This window comes from Thamnophis elegans, chromosome 3 (genome assembly GCF_009769535.1).
Source record: "Thamnophis elegans isolate rThaEle1 chromosome 3, rThaEle1.pri, whole genome shotgun sequence".
Lineage (NCBI taxonomy): Eukaryota > Metazoa > Chordata > Lepidosauria > Squamata > Colubridae > Thamnophis > Thamnophis elegans.
In genome coordinates this window covers 88,313,743-88,326,785 of record NC_045543.1, presented here as the reverse complement: position 1 = coordinate 88,326,785, position 13,043 = coordinate 88,313,743, and the positions used below count along the sequence as shown (strand labels likewise).

General features: G+C 37.6%; 1 protein-coding gene across 1 annotated transcript in view; it reads left to right on the top strand.

Moving 5' to 3' along the window:
- SEMA4D (semaphorin 4D) overlaps nucleotides 1-13,043 on the top strand; it is a 102,814-nt gene that overhangs the window by 27,339 nt on the left and 62,432 nt on the right.

The following is a 13,043-nucleotide window of genomic DNA, read 5'->3' as shown; positions in this document are numbered from 1 at the left end:
ATGGCATTCTGATATTAACAGCCTCACCCTTGTACTTTTCCTTAGCTGGCGAAGTGATAACTTCAAATTGCCATGGAAATCAATTGGAGTCATCCCTTTAAATAACTCAGGGCTAGTGAATCATCAGCACACATCCATTGGCACATAAGCATTAATAAGAAGGCATTTCACCAATAAATAAACTCAAGATGTATTTAAAAACTCAGTAATGATCGATTATTTTAATTTAAAACAAATAGATTTTTTAAAACTCTTGCTATATTAGCTAATTACTTCTTCACAGTGAAATGTTAAATATCATTATTATAGTCTGTGATCCTGTCAAACCTACAAAATAAAAAAAAAAATATGAAAAAGGGAGAAATATTGACTGGTTTTCTGAAGTTGGACATTATAAGCCAGGGCTGTGAAACTCCTGGCTGGATGCATCACATGCTGACCAAACCCACACCCGGTTTAGTGAAGGAGGAAAAAGTCCTGATACGTCATGTAATGCTGCCATGACTACGTGAGTTTGACAAACCATAGTAACAGTAATGAATATTGAGTAATTCTGCCTGCCATTCAGACAGGCTCGCATTGAGGCCCATTGAAACCAGAGGCAGTGGGTTGGTTATGTGTGACATAATCTAATCACAGTTACAATTTAGCAAAATCAAGGGTTGAGGGGAGCAGCATCAGACAAAACAGTAAAACATATTCAAATAAGAATCTTGTGTGCTGAAATTTAGCAAAATGCACCATTGGAGGAAAGAAAAAAACTGCCATGAGTTCAAAAGGGCTGCTGGCTTTTGTTTTGGCTTTTGTTCAAAAGCTTTACAATTTAACATTACAAGAGGGCATGAGTAGCAGGAAATGCCATTATTGCTAGGAGTTAAGTTGCTATCTGTCCTTTGTCATGTTGCTTAGTCACCCAATATTACCTGTAAGAAGGTGAAGACATTCATTTACCCCAGAGGAGTATTGCAAGAAAATATTTCATGTGGTAACTTGAAGGCTTACAAATTGCAAAACTACAGTTTATACAGTAATGAATTAGTCAGTCTTTAACTAAAATGCCAATAGACTCTTCCTTCTTTTTGATTGAAGAAGTTGATAGCCTGAGGTGTGGTAATGCTTGTAGACATGCAGATGATTTCATGACTTAGCCATAAGAAGTCTCAATACCCAACCTGCAAATAATTTAAATATTCTGTCTTTTCTGTTGACCATTTATCTTTCTGCCTAAAAGGAATGGGTATGGTTGAAAAAAAAATGCAGGCTTCAGCGTGTACTCAAAAATGCTTATAGTCCATTTAAACTGGATTGCAGATTTGTGCAATAGTGCTATTTATAGGTATGAGAAATATATGTCTTGTTACCGTTATGATTACATTAAAGGAATAGTTAGGTATCAAGGCTAAGAAGTTGGATTAATCTGCCTGTCAGCAGTTCATGTGTCCAAATTCACCCATATTTGTACAAAGAAATTTATACATCATAATTTGAGATAAATGTTACATTGCATTTTAATATTTTAAATGTATATGCTGCCTGATGCCCAGTGATTCTGGGCATTTTTTAAAATTGTTAAAACATTTAAACAATACACACACACACAAACACACAATCCCCACAAAGCAAAGACACGTGAGTGCATTTCTACCTTTTTTGTTTGAGACAGAATAGTGCCATGTTCTACAAATAAAGGGCTTTTCTAGTATAAAAAAAGAAATTGAGTTTGAGATAGTACATTACAAGAGAGGTAGAATTCTAGATTCCAACTATAGTCATCTACATTTGTTTTGGGTATTGTGAGAACAAGACAACAACCATTCTTGGTAGTCCAGGCCAGTTTCCTATTAGACAGGTTGACCGAGCAAGATAACACCTATGTGAACCTACCTATAATCCACTTGTGTGTGTGCAATTTCCCAGTTTAAATAATGAATAAACAGCAATTTAAAGGTATCATAAACCAAGAAAAAGAAACACCAGATCAAATTAAGTTAAACATCAGTCAGTTAGCCGGGGTTAGGGATGGTACATCAGAACCTGCAATTTTAAATTGGAAAAATGATACACAATATATTAGCTACAGAAGCAACCCTATTATATACCTGGTAGGAGCTGGAACCAAGAGCAGGACTCTTGAATCACATGGAGAAACCAGCTGCTGTTCGTTTTTCCCAAATAGCAGCTGTCATTCCAATACAATATCTGCTCTACTTCTGTCCCTGCTGGGCATGATAAGACATTTAAAACTGATAATCGACCTTGTTTTATTTTTTCTCCCTTCCCATTTTGTGTTATGCCTATTATTCTGGGTTATGCCTTTTAGATTGTTAACTAACTATAAGGTAGCAACTATCTTACTAATTACAGGCTGCATTTTATACATTCAGGAGTACAAGTCAGCTTCTGCTTGAAACCTTAAAGAGACAAGGGTGACCTTTGGTCAGGAGGGACTGCTTTGGAAGCTGTTCAATAAGTGAATGCAACTGCAGACACCAACACACAATCGCATTGTAGCAGCCTGCTTTACCATGAAATGTGGAAAATCCTTATGTGGAAATTATTGATTTATTGAGCCCTTATCTGAATGAAACCTGGTTGAGAATTTATTTATTTTTGGTCAGCTTTCAACTCTCCTTTTTCACAGGTGTATTGAAGGTATTTTCTAGCTCATTGGGATAAATGGCAGTGTTGTGATTATTTTCAATTTCCTCATTAGAATTGTGCTTCTATGTATGTATAAATGAAAGCCAGTTTGATGCTTAAAACATCTGTCTAGAAACTGGGAGACTATATGTTTTAGTCCCTCCTTGGGAACAAAACTAGCTGGGGTGATCTTGGGTCACACAGCCTGGCACACTCTCTCAGCCCAAAGAAGCAGATAATGGCAAATCACTTCCTAAAAACCTTGCTAAACTATGGGAATTTGTCCAGGAAATCTCCAGGAGTCAATACTGAGTCAAAGGCACGGCCCCACCCAATAGTATGTGTATATTTCTTCCATATACATATGAAAAAACTACCAATTCACCAAGAAGGACAATTACTATTTTCAACATGCAAATGATTTAGGCAGTTTGTCTGTTAGCATTTTAGACAAAGTAATCTTTATTCTTTCCACCATGTTTATGTTGCTTCAGTCTGCGTGGAATAATGTTCACAAGGAGCATCGAGAAAATGATTTCTCCCATAGCAAGAATCCCCAGTTGTTAAGCTATCATATGGTTTCAACAGAAGCAGATGGAGTTGTAAAGCATAGCATGCCAGAACAGGATTCAAGGTTTTAATTGTTAAATGTTCTATAAAATATTACTTGTATTGTCATCCTGTCAAGTTGGCTTCCAGAACGGCACAATTTTAGCAATGTATGAGGTTTTAGCGAAAGGAATGGATATATTTTGCTTAGCTTTCTAGGCTTGTTTGCCAAAGTAGATTGTCTTAACATTGAGGCCTACAATTGAAACCACGTTTTCAGTCTTAATATGGGGCAAGTTAAGGAAAGAGGATGATAGATTTTTCTGGCATTGTTTTCCTTGCTACTAGGTATCATCTATCAGTTAATATATTTACAAGTGAATGATTTTAGTGTAAAATCTAATCATATTTATAATCACAGTTGTGGAATTAATGAGAGCTGCTATGGTATACTTGTTAGACGTCATTGTCATATTAGATACAGTCCCAGTCAAGACATCGGCCATAGAGAAGCACCTATTTTTTACTTTCTCCCAGTCAACCAGTTTTGGAATTAGTGTTATAATAGGGATAAAATGAAAGATAAACTGCCTTTGAGTTTTTAGAGAAAAAATGAGATATTGATATAACAAATTAATTAAATAAGGTTAAGTCTAATTAGGGGATTCTAAATTTGCCATTCAGTTTGTAATTTGGGCTAACTTAGCACTGACTTATTAATAAATTGATTGTTTTAACATTAAAGCACTTTGCTTTGGGGATCAATACCGTATCTGGAGGTCTATCTATTTTCATTGGCTGGTTTGGTTTTAAAGCGCAACCATCTTATTCTTGTTAGGGATAAAATAAAGCTAGAAAAAAAGTTTTGTGTCATCCCAGTTTCACCTCTCTTCCTGTGGTGGAAAATTTTGGAAATTTGCCTTGAGTTTTTTTTTTTTTAAATACTAAGCATGACTTGCTGTCTCCAGTTCCAAGCATGGTACATCTTAAATATGATTAACAGAAATAAGCCAGCTTCAAACAATGGCTTATTTCCACTAATAGATAGAACATTGAACACATACTATGACACTATTGTGCAAGTAATAATGCATCTAATGCAAGTAATATCAGTTGTATCATCTGATGATATCATTACACGTTTGCCCATGGGTGACCAGAATCAGGCAATCTATTTTTACAAGACCAAGGATTCCCTTTTGGTAGGTTTTGCAAACAGAAAGGAATTAGTTAACTGTTAAGCCTATGCTATTTAACTGGGTTTGTGATGTAAATGGGATATGCTAAATAGTAAATCCAGGCTCTGTTCTGCTGTGCCTAGATTTTGCTTTTTAATGTAATGACTGATCTATAGGTCTAATAATTAAAACTGTTAGAAAATGATACATAGCTTTGTTTTGAATGATGCTGCATGTGAGAAAGTAGATCCCCTACTTCCATTGCCAGCCATTTCCTAACCAGCTTTAAAGCATTTAAGCATTGAGATATGACTTTCATTTCAGTAAATTTGTTCTGGATTGTAATCCTTTGATCCTTGTGTTTTGTAAAGAAAATTTGACTTTTGGAAACATTCTTTTCCAAATAAAAAACTGAACCTCCTATTATTTATCATTAACAACTATAATGTAACTATTAATTAGTAATTACTATATTAGTATGGGCATTTTTTTCAGGGGTAAGATAAATACACACGCCTTTGTTCCCAAACTATTATCAATAAGCTGCAGAACTAAAACATTTACTTTCTCATTTACTGTTAAAAAATAATTGTGTCCTAATGAAAAGAAAGCATCAGGTCCTCAGCACAGTGAATCTTACATGATGAACCTCCAGAAACATTTCCATTCTAAAGTATTTCCTTTCACAGGGACTTCATTAAATACCTTGGATATTTCAGTTAAGTAAAAATTACCTTGACAATTGCTAGAAGAAGGAGCAAGGCATTGAAAGGGAAATTTTATCCATTTCATTGTAAGTTTCACAAAGAAAGGAATTCAGTTGCTCAGTTCAAATTGTATGCGTGATTAAATAAATAAATAAATAAATAGAATATGCTGCTTTTACCAGAAAGTAGCAGGGAAGATTCACAATACATTTCTTTAAACCTTGGCCTTCTCTTCTTGGAAATAATGCTGAAATAAATCATTTCCCCCTCAAAGTTCTCAGTTGTAGTCCAGAACAGCTTCCCCCAACCTTTTGGCCACCAGGGACAGGTTCCATGGAGAGAGGTTTTTCCCGTGAACCAGAGGGGGAATGGGTTTGCATGCTGCCTGTATCCCATGTACAGGCTTCACTTATTTGTTTGAACTGGTTTCTGGCATACCATGGGTTGGTATCATCTTGAAAAAGTATATAACCCTGAACAACCTTGGGCAAGAAAAAATCAAAAATTTAAAACCAGACGTTCCCTTAGCATTGTGGATTATTTCTACTTATTTCCAAATACAGTCTTTTTAAAAAGCAGTTGTTTTAGCTTGGGCAATCTTGGTGTTTTTGTTTCTTCTCATTACTCAGTAGTATAACCTTTTTCACAGATTATAATATCTTTGTAAACATCTGTATTAGTTTAAGTGAGTAGTAAATTCTTTTCCTGCGTGACTCATACTTAGTCTTTCTAACAGTTAGTCTAAGCTATCACCTGGAATTGATGTAGCCATTCCAAATACCCTTCAGGAACATAATGTTTCTGCTTGTTAGACTTCCTGACACAGATTGTTATTTGGAGAAGATTCTAACCAACATATTGGATCAGTAGAGGCATGCAACTTTGTTGAATAAGAAATGAAGATTGCAGTTCCAATTGTTCATGGTTTCTCTTGCTGCCCGGACTGCCTTGTAAATTTGGCACTTACAAGGGAAGGGTGAAGGGAAGGGTGAGAAAATGCCTTGGGAACTGGTAGCAAAAGGATGTCCCAGAAAAAAGATGAGAAGCAAGAAGGAGTTTGACATGGGATGGTCCCAAAAGCCCCTCTATTGTAGGAGATTGCTTAAGGCATTGTTCAAATCCATTTCCAAGTTGTGTGGTGTCTCAAAGCTTGCTCTATCTGCTACTTGGAATTTTGAAAATTCCCATTAGCCTGGGAAAGATCATTTTCTGTTACTTTTCCATTCTACTGCTTTTGCGAAGTTATCAAAAGTCACATTGAGCAGAAGAAAACTCGTTTCTTTTTGTCTTCTTTGTTACTAGGATATTTCTATTGAAATGAGAGTCTATTTGTGAATTGTAGGCCTCCCTTAGGCATGTGTATGTATGTGTACACACACACACACACACACACACAGTAGAATAGGAACTGTGTTTTTGATGTTTTGTGGAAATCTTTGGTTATGATGCATGCCGATTAGGTCCCCCCTCCTCCTTTTGGTACAAATAGCTCAGGAGGAAAAATATTGCTAGTTGTTTATAGGAGGACTTCTTGAACTTTTTGCCATCATATTTTCTTTAGTGTAACCTTAATGTTCACATCTCTTCTAAAAATCTATAAAAAGCCCCACTCATAAATAAACAATGAAAACAATATAACTAATTTTTTGGGAAATGTGGACTTCAAACAAAGTATAACTAAAAAGGTTATTCACACCTCCCCAGGACTCTATATGTACCCCCCCCAAGGAAGTACACATCTGTTTGTTTGTTTGCTTGTTTCTGGCCTTGATTATTTTTACAAATAACTCAAGGCAACAAACATATCTAACTAATCTTCTTCCTCCTATTTTCCCTATAACAATAACCCTATGAGGTCAGTTTGGCTGAATTAAGAGTGACTAGGCCCAAAATCACCCAGCTCGCTTTCATGGCTTAAGCAGGAGTTGAATTCAAGATCTCCAGTGCCTTAACCACAAGACGTTTGGGAAACCCTGGTTTATAGCTATTATGAGTTGATCAGAGGTGGTATTCAGCCAGTTCTGACCCGTTCTGGAGAACCAGTAGCAGAAATTTTAGTAGTTCGGAGAACCGGCAAATAGGCCATCCCTGTCCCCACTGCCTCCCAGCTGATCTTCTTTGCCCTGAACAGAAGAATGGAGCCGGAAAGCAGCTTAGTGGGTGGAGATGGAATGAGAATTTTGCAGTATCCTTTCCCTGCCATACCCACAAAGTCACACCACGCCCACCAAGCCACGCCCACAGAACCGGTAGTAAAGAATTTTGAATACGACCACTGGAGTTGATGCAAACTGGCTAATGGGCCTAAGGTGTATAATTTAATATTATATTAAGAATCCTTACAAAGCTTAATAGTATTTCAAAATTGCTTTAGAAGAAATAATATTAAGATTTAAAGAGTTTGGGGACATGTAACATACCTTGTATGTTTTGCTATTTGGGTAATTTTGAAAATAAATGGGTGGTTTCACAGTAACTGTTTCATATGGCTTTCTGAATACATGAAGCCAGATAATTATATCTGAGGGTTAAACACTTTGCATTGTATTGCAGCACAAATGGCTCTGCAACAGCATGTTTTCCTTCTTATTTTGTGGTGCGTGAGGCTGTTGTGGACATGATGAGGCTTGACTGTGCTAAGAAACGCTTAAAGGGGATGGGGGATGAATGCATTTGGGCTAAACTATGTGAAGATGCAACATTTTCAGCTTTTGAAGTGTTCTGACCTGTGGAATAAAAGAAGGTCTAAAAGATGAATGGTGTTTCGACTTGCAGAAAACAGACTGTCAGTTTAAAGTGTTCAAACTTGCAGTTGTGTGACAGCTGATCAGAGACTGATAATTTCCATTTGATTCAGTTCCAAATGGATTGGGAAGGGAGGGGGACACATGGTGACCTTGCAAAGCAACTCTGAATCTTTTCTATTAACATTTGGAAAGTGGGAAAAAACGTGTTGCTTATTAAATCAATTAAGCTTTCCAGCTTCAGCAGGAACATTTTCAAAGCAATCAGAAATAGCAACAAAACCAAGTAATTAAATAGGCTTGCTTTTTATTTGTTATTCTAGGAATGCTGTAACTTAAATATTTATTGAATATTACACTTTAATTAATATGATCTGAATCAACAATATGTATATAACACCAAAATAGATTCCCCCCTATTTTTACTTGCCTCATTATTTTGCTACTATGTTTAATTTAAAAATAACTTATTTTGGATATTAAGTCATCTTTCTCTAACCTGTTGCCCTTCAAAAGCATTGGGTACCATAATTTGGGAATTTCTACTTAGTATGAGGAATTCTTGTAAATGAATTTGCCAAGTTTACAGATACCAGTAGGAAGAGTTTCTGTTCCCGCTCTTACTTAATAATGGTACCTTCTGGTACTGGTAGTAGAATGAATACTAGTGCTCACATATGACATGAGAAGCTTGTTAGTTGTTAGTATTACCTGAAATTAATTTAAAAGCTGGGGCATATGTGGAATGGAAAATACGTTCTGTTTCCAACCTAGAACAAACTACAGGTAGTCCTCGATTTACAACAGTTCGTTTAATGACTGTTCAAAGTTACAACAGCACTCAAAAAGTGACTTATTACTGTTTTTCACATTTATGACCGTTCCAGCATCCACCTGGTTATGTGAGTAAAATTTTGGTGTTCGGCAACTGATTCATATTTATGATGGTTACGGTGTCCTGGGATTATGTGATCTCCTTTTGCGACCTTCTTATAAGCAAAGTCAATGGGGAAACCAGATTCACTTAACAGCCATGTTACTAACTTAACAACTGCAACGATTCACTTAACAACTGTGGCAAGAAAGGTCATAAAATGGGGCAAAACACACTTAACAAATGTCTCACTTAGCAGCATAAATTTTGGGCTCAATTATGGTTGTAAGTTGAGGAATACCTGTGTTATGTTTGAGAAATTCTGCTAAACAGTCTCAGTACCACTGTATAGCAGAACTGTAACATAGAATGCTTTGTTCTGGGTTCCAGATGAAGCAATTGTTTGCCAGAGAAATAGAATAAAACTGGTGTGTAGCACACTATCTCTCTCACCATCTCTCCTCAGCAACTTCCATCTCACCAGCTCCCCCATACACCAGTGTTTTCAGTGCTTTGCTTACCTCCCTTCCAGAGGTGGTATTCAGCTGATTTGGGCGAACTGTAGGGGGGGCTGCAGAAGACTCCACCCACCTGCCCCAATGTAATGTGCGAGCATTGCGCATGCACAGAAGGTGGTATGCATGCACAGATGAGGTCCATGTGAGTGAGCCAAGCGTGCTGACATTTGCAAACCAGTAGGGAAGGTGAGTGAATCCCACCTCTGCTCCCTTCCTTCGGCCACTTACACATGTGACAAAAAGGTTACTAGGGAAGCCTCTGATTGCTGCTCCTTTGAACAACTGGATCTATTTCTCCAACCACTTATCCATCCTTTGTGGCTTCAGTGTGATTCCAGGAGAAGATACATCAGCACAGGAGTTACACTTGCCAAAGTACCTTTTTGTCCACAGATGCAGAATGATGCCCAGCTCTAAAAGACTCAGTGTTGCTTATAATACCATAACAATCTCTCCTTTGGCAAGTCTTTTATTGAAGCATTCACAAAATGCGTTTAACATTATAGTGAACCAGAAGGCCAAACGATTGCCTACTTTTCATGTAACAAATGTTATTTACCCTGTTACTGAGGGTCATTGAGATACACTTCTTTTTGGCTGTCAGGAAAAATATAATCCTAACTCTCAACATTTTCACTTACTGTACAGTTGATAAGAATTAATCAACATTCCTCCTTGGTGGAGTTGTTTTTAACAGGGTGTCTTTGTACATGGGTGCTTACAAAGGGGAAAGCTGCATGAACTATATGAAAGTAGGTGAACCAATCCTCTATCACAGTGATGGGTAACCTTTATCGGAGTGAGTGCCCAAAACGTGTGTGCGCACACCCGAATGTGTGTTTGCATGTCCCGGAATCCCCAAAATGGAATGCACACATGTTTCCTGTACATGTGCCCTGCCTCACATGCATGCATGTGCGTCCACCTGCATGCCCCCACCATCCTATGCAGGTGCACGCCTCCTGTGCATGCACATGCCCCCCCATGCACGGCATACACCAGCTGGCCAATGGAAGGTGTGCGTGCATGCGTGGCAGAGCTGGACTGGGACAACAGCTCATGTGCCATCAGAGAGGGCACTGCATGCCACCTCTGGCACACATGCCATAGGTTCACCATCACAGCTGTATCATTTCTAGCTTCCAAAGAAAGAACTGTTCATTGTCTTTTTTTGGGTGGGGGGAACTGTACACCCAGAGACAGCCTAAATAATAGCATTTCTGAACATCATTCTTCTATAAATGCTGTGTGCTTTATTTATACATACAGAGAATTAGCCCCTTAATCAATGTATCACGTGTTCAGCTTGAGATGTTTCTTAGGGCTCATATTGATTTGCACTGTAAAATGACAAAAAGAAGGCAATTGTTGAAAGGATTAATAGTTCTTTATTATAGAGGAACAGAGAAGGATTATTTGTTGAATGGCAGTTTATCAGCCAAGAAGCAGTGACAGGACTTTCCAGTTTTTCCTACAAACTATGAGTGAAAGGACTAGTTTTTAGATAAATTGCTGTATAATATCATCTTAGACATTTTTAAAAAAAATCTTCATAATGTGAAACAATTTATATGTTTTTAAACCTAAATGGTGTAGTTTTCAAGCTGGCAAAATTCTGAAATGTCAGAAAAAGGATTCTGCTTTGGTTTTAGTTTGTTAATTATAAGTTGCCATCATTTCAAATAAACCATAATAAACTGAAAAGCAGAGTGCTGTTGAAGGCTGTATACAGATGGTAAGGGAGGTGATATTTTTATTCTTTCTTTAGTTCAGATGTCAACAGAACATTTAAAGGCTTTCCTTTACTTGAAGGTCAGCACTCCCACCATAGCTTATTTTTAAAAAAAATCTAATGGGTCAAATTACATTACTTTCAAGTGCATCAGAACACTCTGTTCTTACGTAAATAACCTTGCATTACTGAATTTAATTTTGATGAACTCTGATGTTTTTTTGAAGGATCATAAAACATGCTTTTTATGAGAGCTACAGTATAAAGGGAGTCTGAATAACGCTTATCTTTGGAATTTAGGACATTGATTTAATTTCTCATAAGTTTACTTGTAGAATTTAAATGTCTTGGCATCTTCAGGTAAAACAATGTTAGTTTTGACCTCGTGCTGGGTTTGTGGAAGGGAAGAGATAAATCTTTTCTTCTGATGCAGTGCCCAGTGTGTGCTTGACCAAGGAGAGAAGAGAAAAACAATCAAACTGAGAAGTATTAATACTATACAAATACAGTATGAACACAAATAGTGATTTTAGTGTAACGGCCTACTTCTTGAATTGTGACTTCAAGAGTACCAAATCGACAGGCTGAACTGGAAGTGATCTGTCACATAGTTTTCAGATTTCAGACACAAAAAAACTGAGCAGCAGATACCACAGGCAAAGGTATTATGTCTCAGCCTCTCAAGATAGTAGCAAACATTCCAGAGACCTTTGACTTGAATTTGTCTCACAAGAAGTATATTTTACTGCCACATTTCATAGTGGCTGGAAGAAGACATAAAACCAAGAATCAACACATAAGGGTGTTTGTGGTATAAACTGCAATGGTTCCTATATCTTGTAAAATGTATTAGTCCCTATAGTGGGAAACTGATTCAGGCTCTGATAGGTTTCATAAATCCAACTCTTCGCACATTGCTTCCCAGGCAATTCCTTCCTTTGTTTTTCTTTTTCTATTTTAAAAAAGTAATGCTCTATATCACGGGTGTCAAACTCACTGTGTCACGTTGCCATCGTGACATTTTGTGACATTTTCCCTTTCATGGAGCTGGAGTGGGCGTGGCCTACACATGATGCATCCAGCCCAGGGACTTCCAGTTTGACACCTCGACTCTACAGCAAGGACTGGCAATTAATTTTTCCAAGGGGCCACATAAGAAAATGGGACTGTTGTGGAGGGCCAAAGATTGAATTTAATTTAACTGAATATTAATTGTATTGTTTTATAAAGAGTAGTAAATTATACACTTTTGATTGCAATATTTTTCGGAGTATAAGAAACTCCGATGTATAAGACGCACCTTAGTTTTTTGGGGAGGAAAATGAGAAGAAAAAAAATTCTGCCTCTGCCTACCAGCATCCATGGTACTCAGCTGGCTAACTTTCTGTCACTGTGTGAGAGTTCATGATTTGGTGAGCCAATTGATAGGCATAGCAACTAAGTCAGCCAATGAGGGCTATTTGGACTCTAGTATTTGCTGTGTGAGCAACAAGGAGACAGGAACTTAGCTGAGAACTGAAAGTGAAACTGCTTGTGTTTTGCTTGTATTTACTGCTACCTTGGAAAACCTGCTTTTGGTATTATATTGTATATTATTATTATTATTATTATTATTATTATTATTATTATTATTATTTTGAATTCTCCTGAATCAGTTATTTGTGTGTGCTTTCTGAATGTGATTGCTGCTGCAAACTCTGACCAGCCAGGACAGTCTTAGCACGAGTCGAGGTGGCGCAGTGGTTAGGGTGCAGTACTGCAGGCCACTTCAGCTGACTGTTATCTGCAGTTGAGCGGTTCTAATCTCACCGGCTCAAGGTTGACTCAGCCTTCCATCCTTCCGAGATGGGTGAAATGAGGACCCAGACTGTGGGGGTGATATGCTGACTCTGTAAACCGCTTAGAAAGGGCTGAAAGCCCTATGAAGCGGTATATAAGTCTAACTGCTATTGCTATTGCTATTATTGCAGCCTGATGCAGTACAGCTGATTGGTGGTGGATCAGACTGCCGGAAAAACCCCTATTAGCTGTTCCAGGCTGCAGGGATTGCCACAGACCATTGCTGCCTCCATGCCTCACCTTTTTGGCCTCTGGTGGGGCT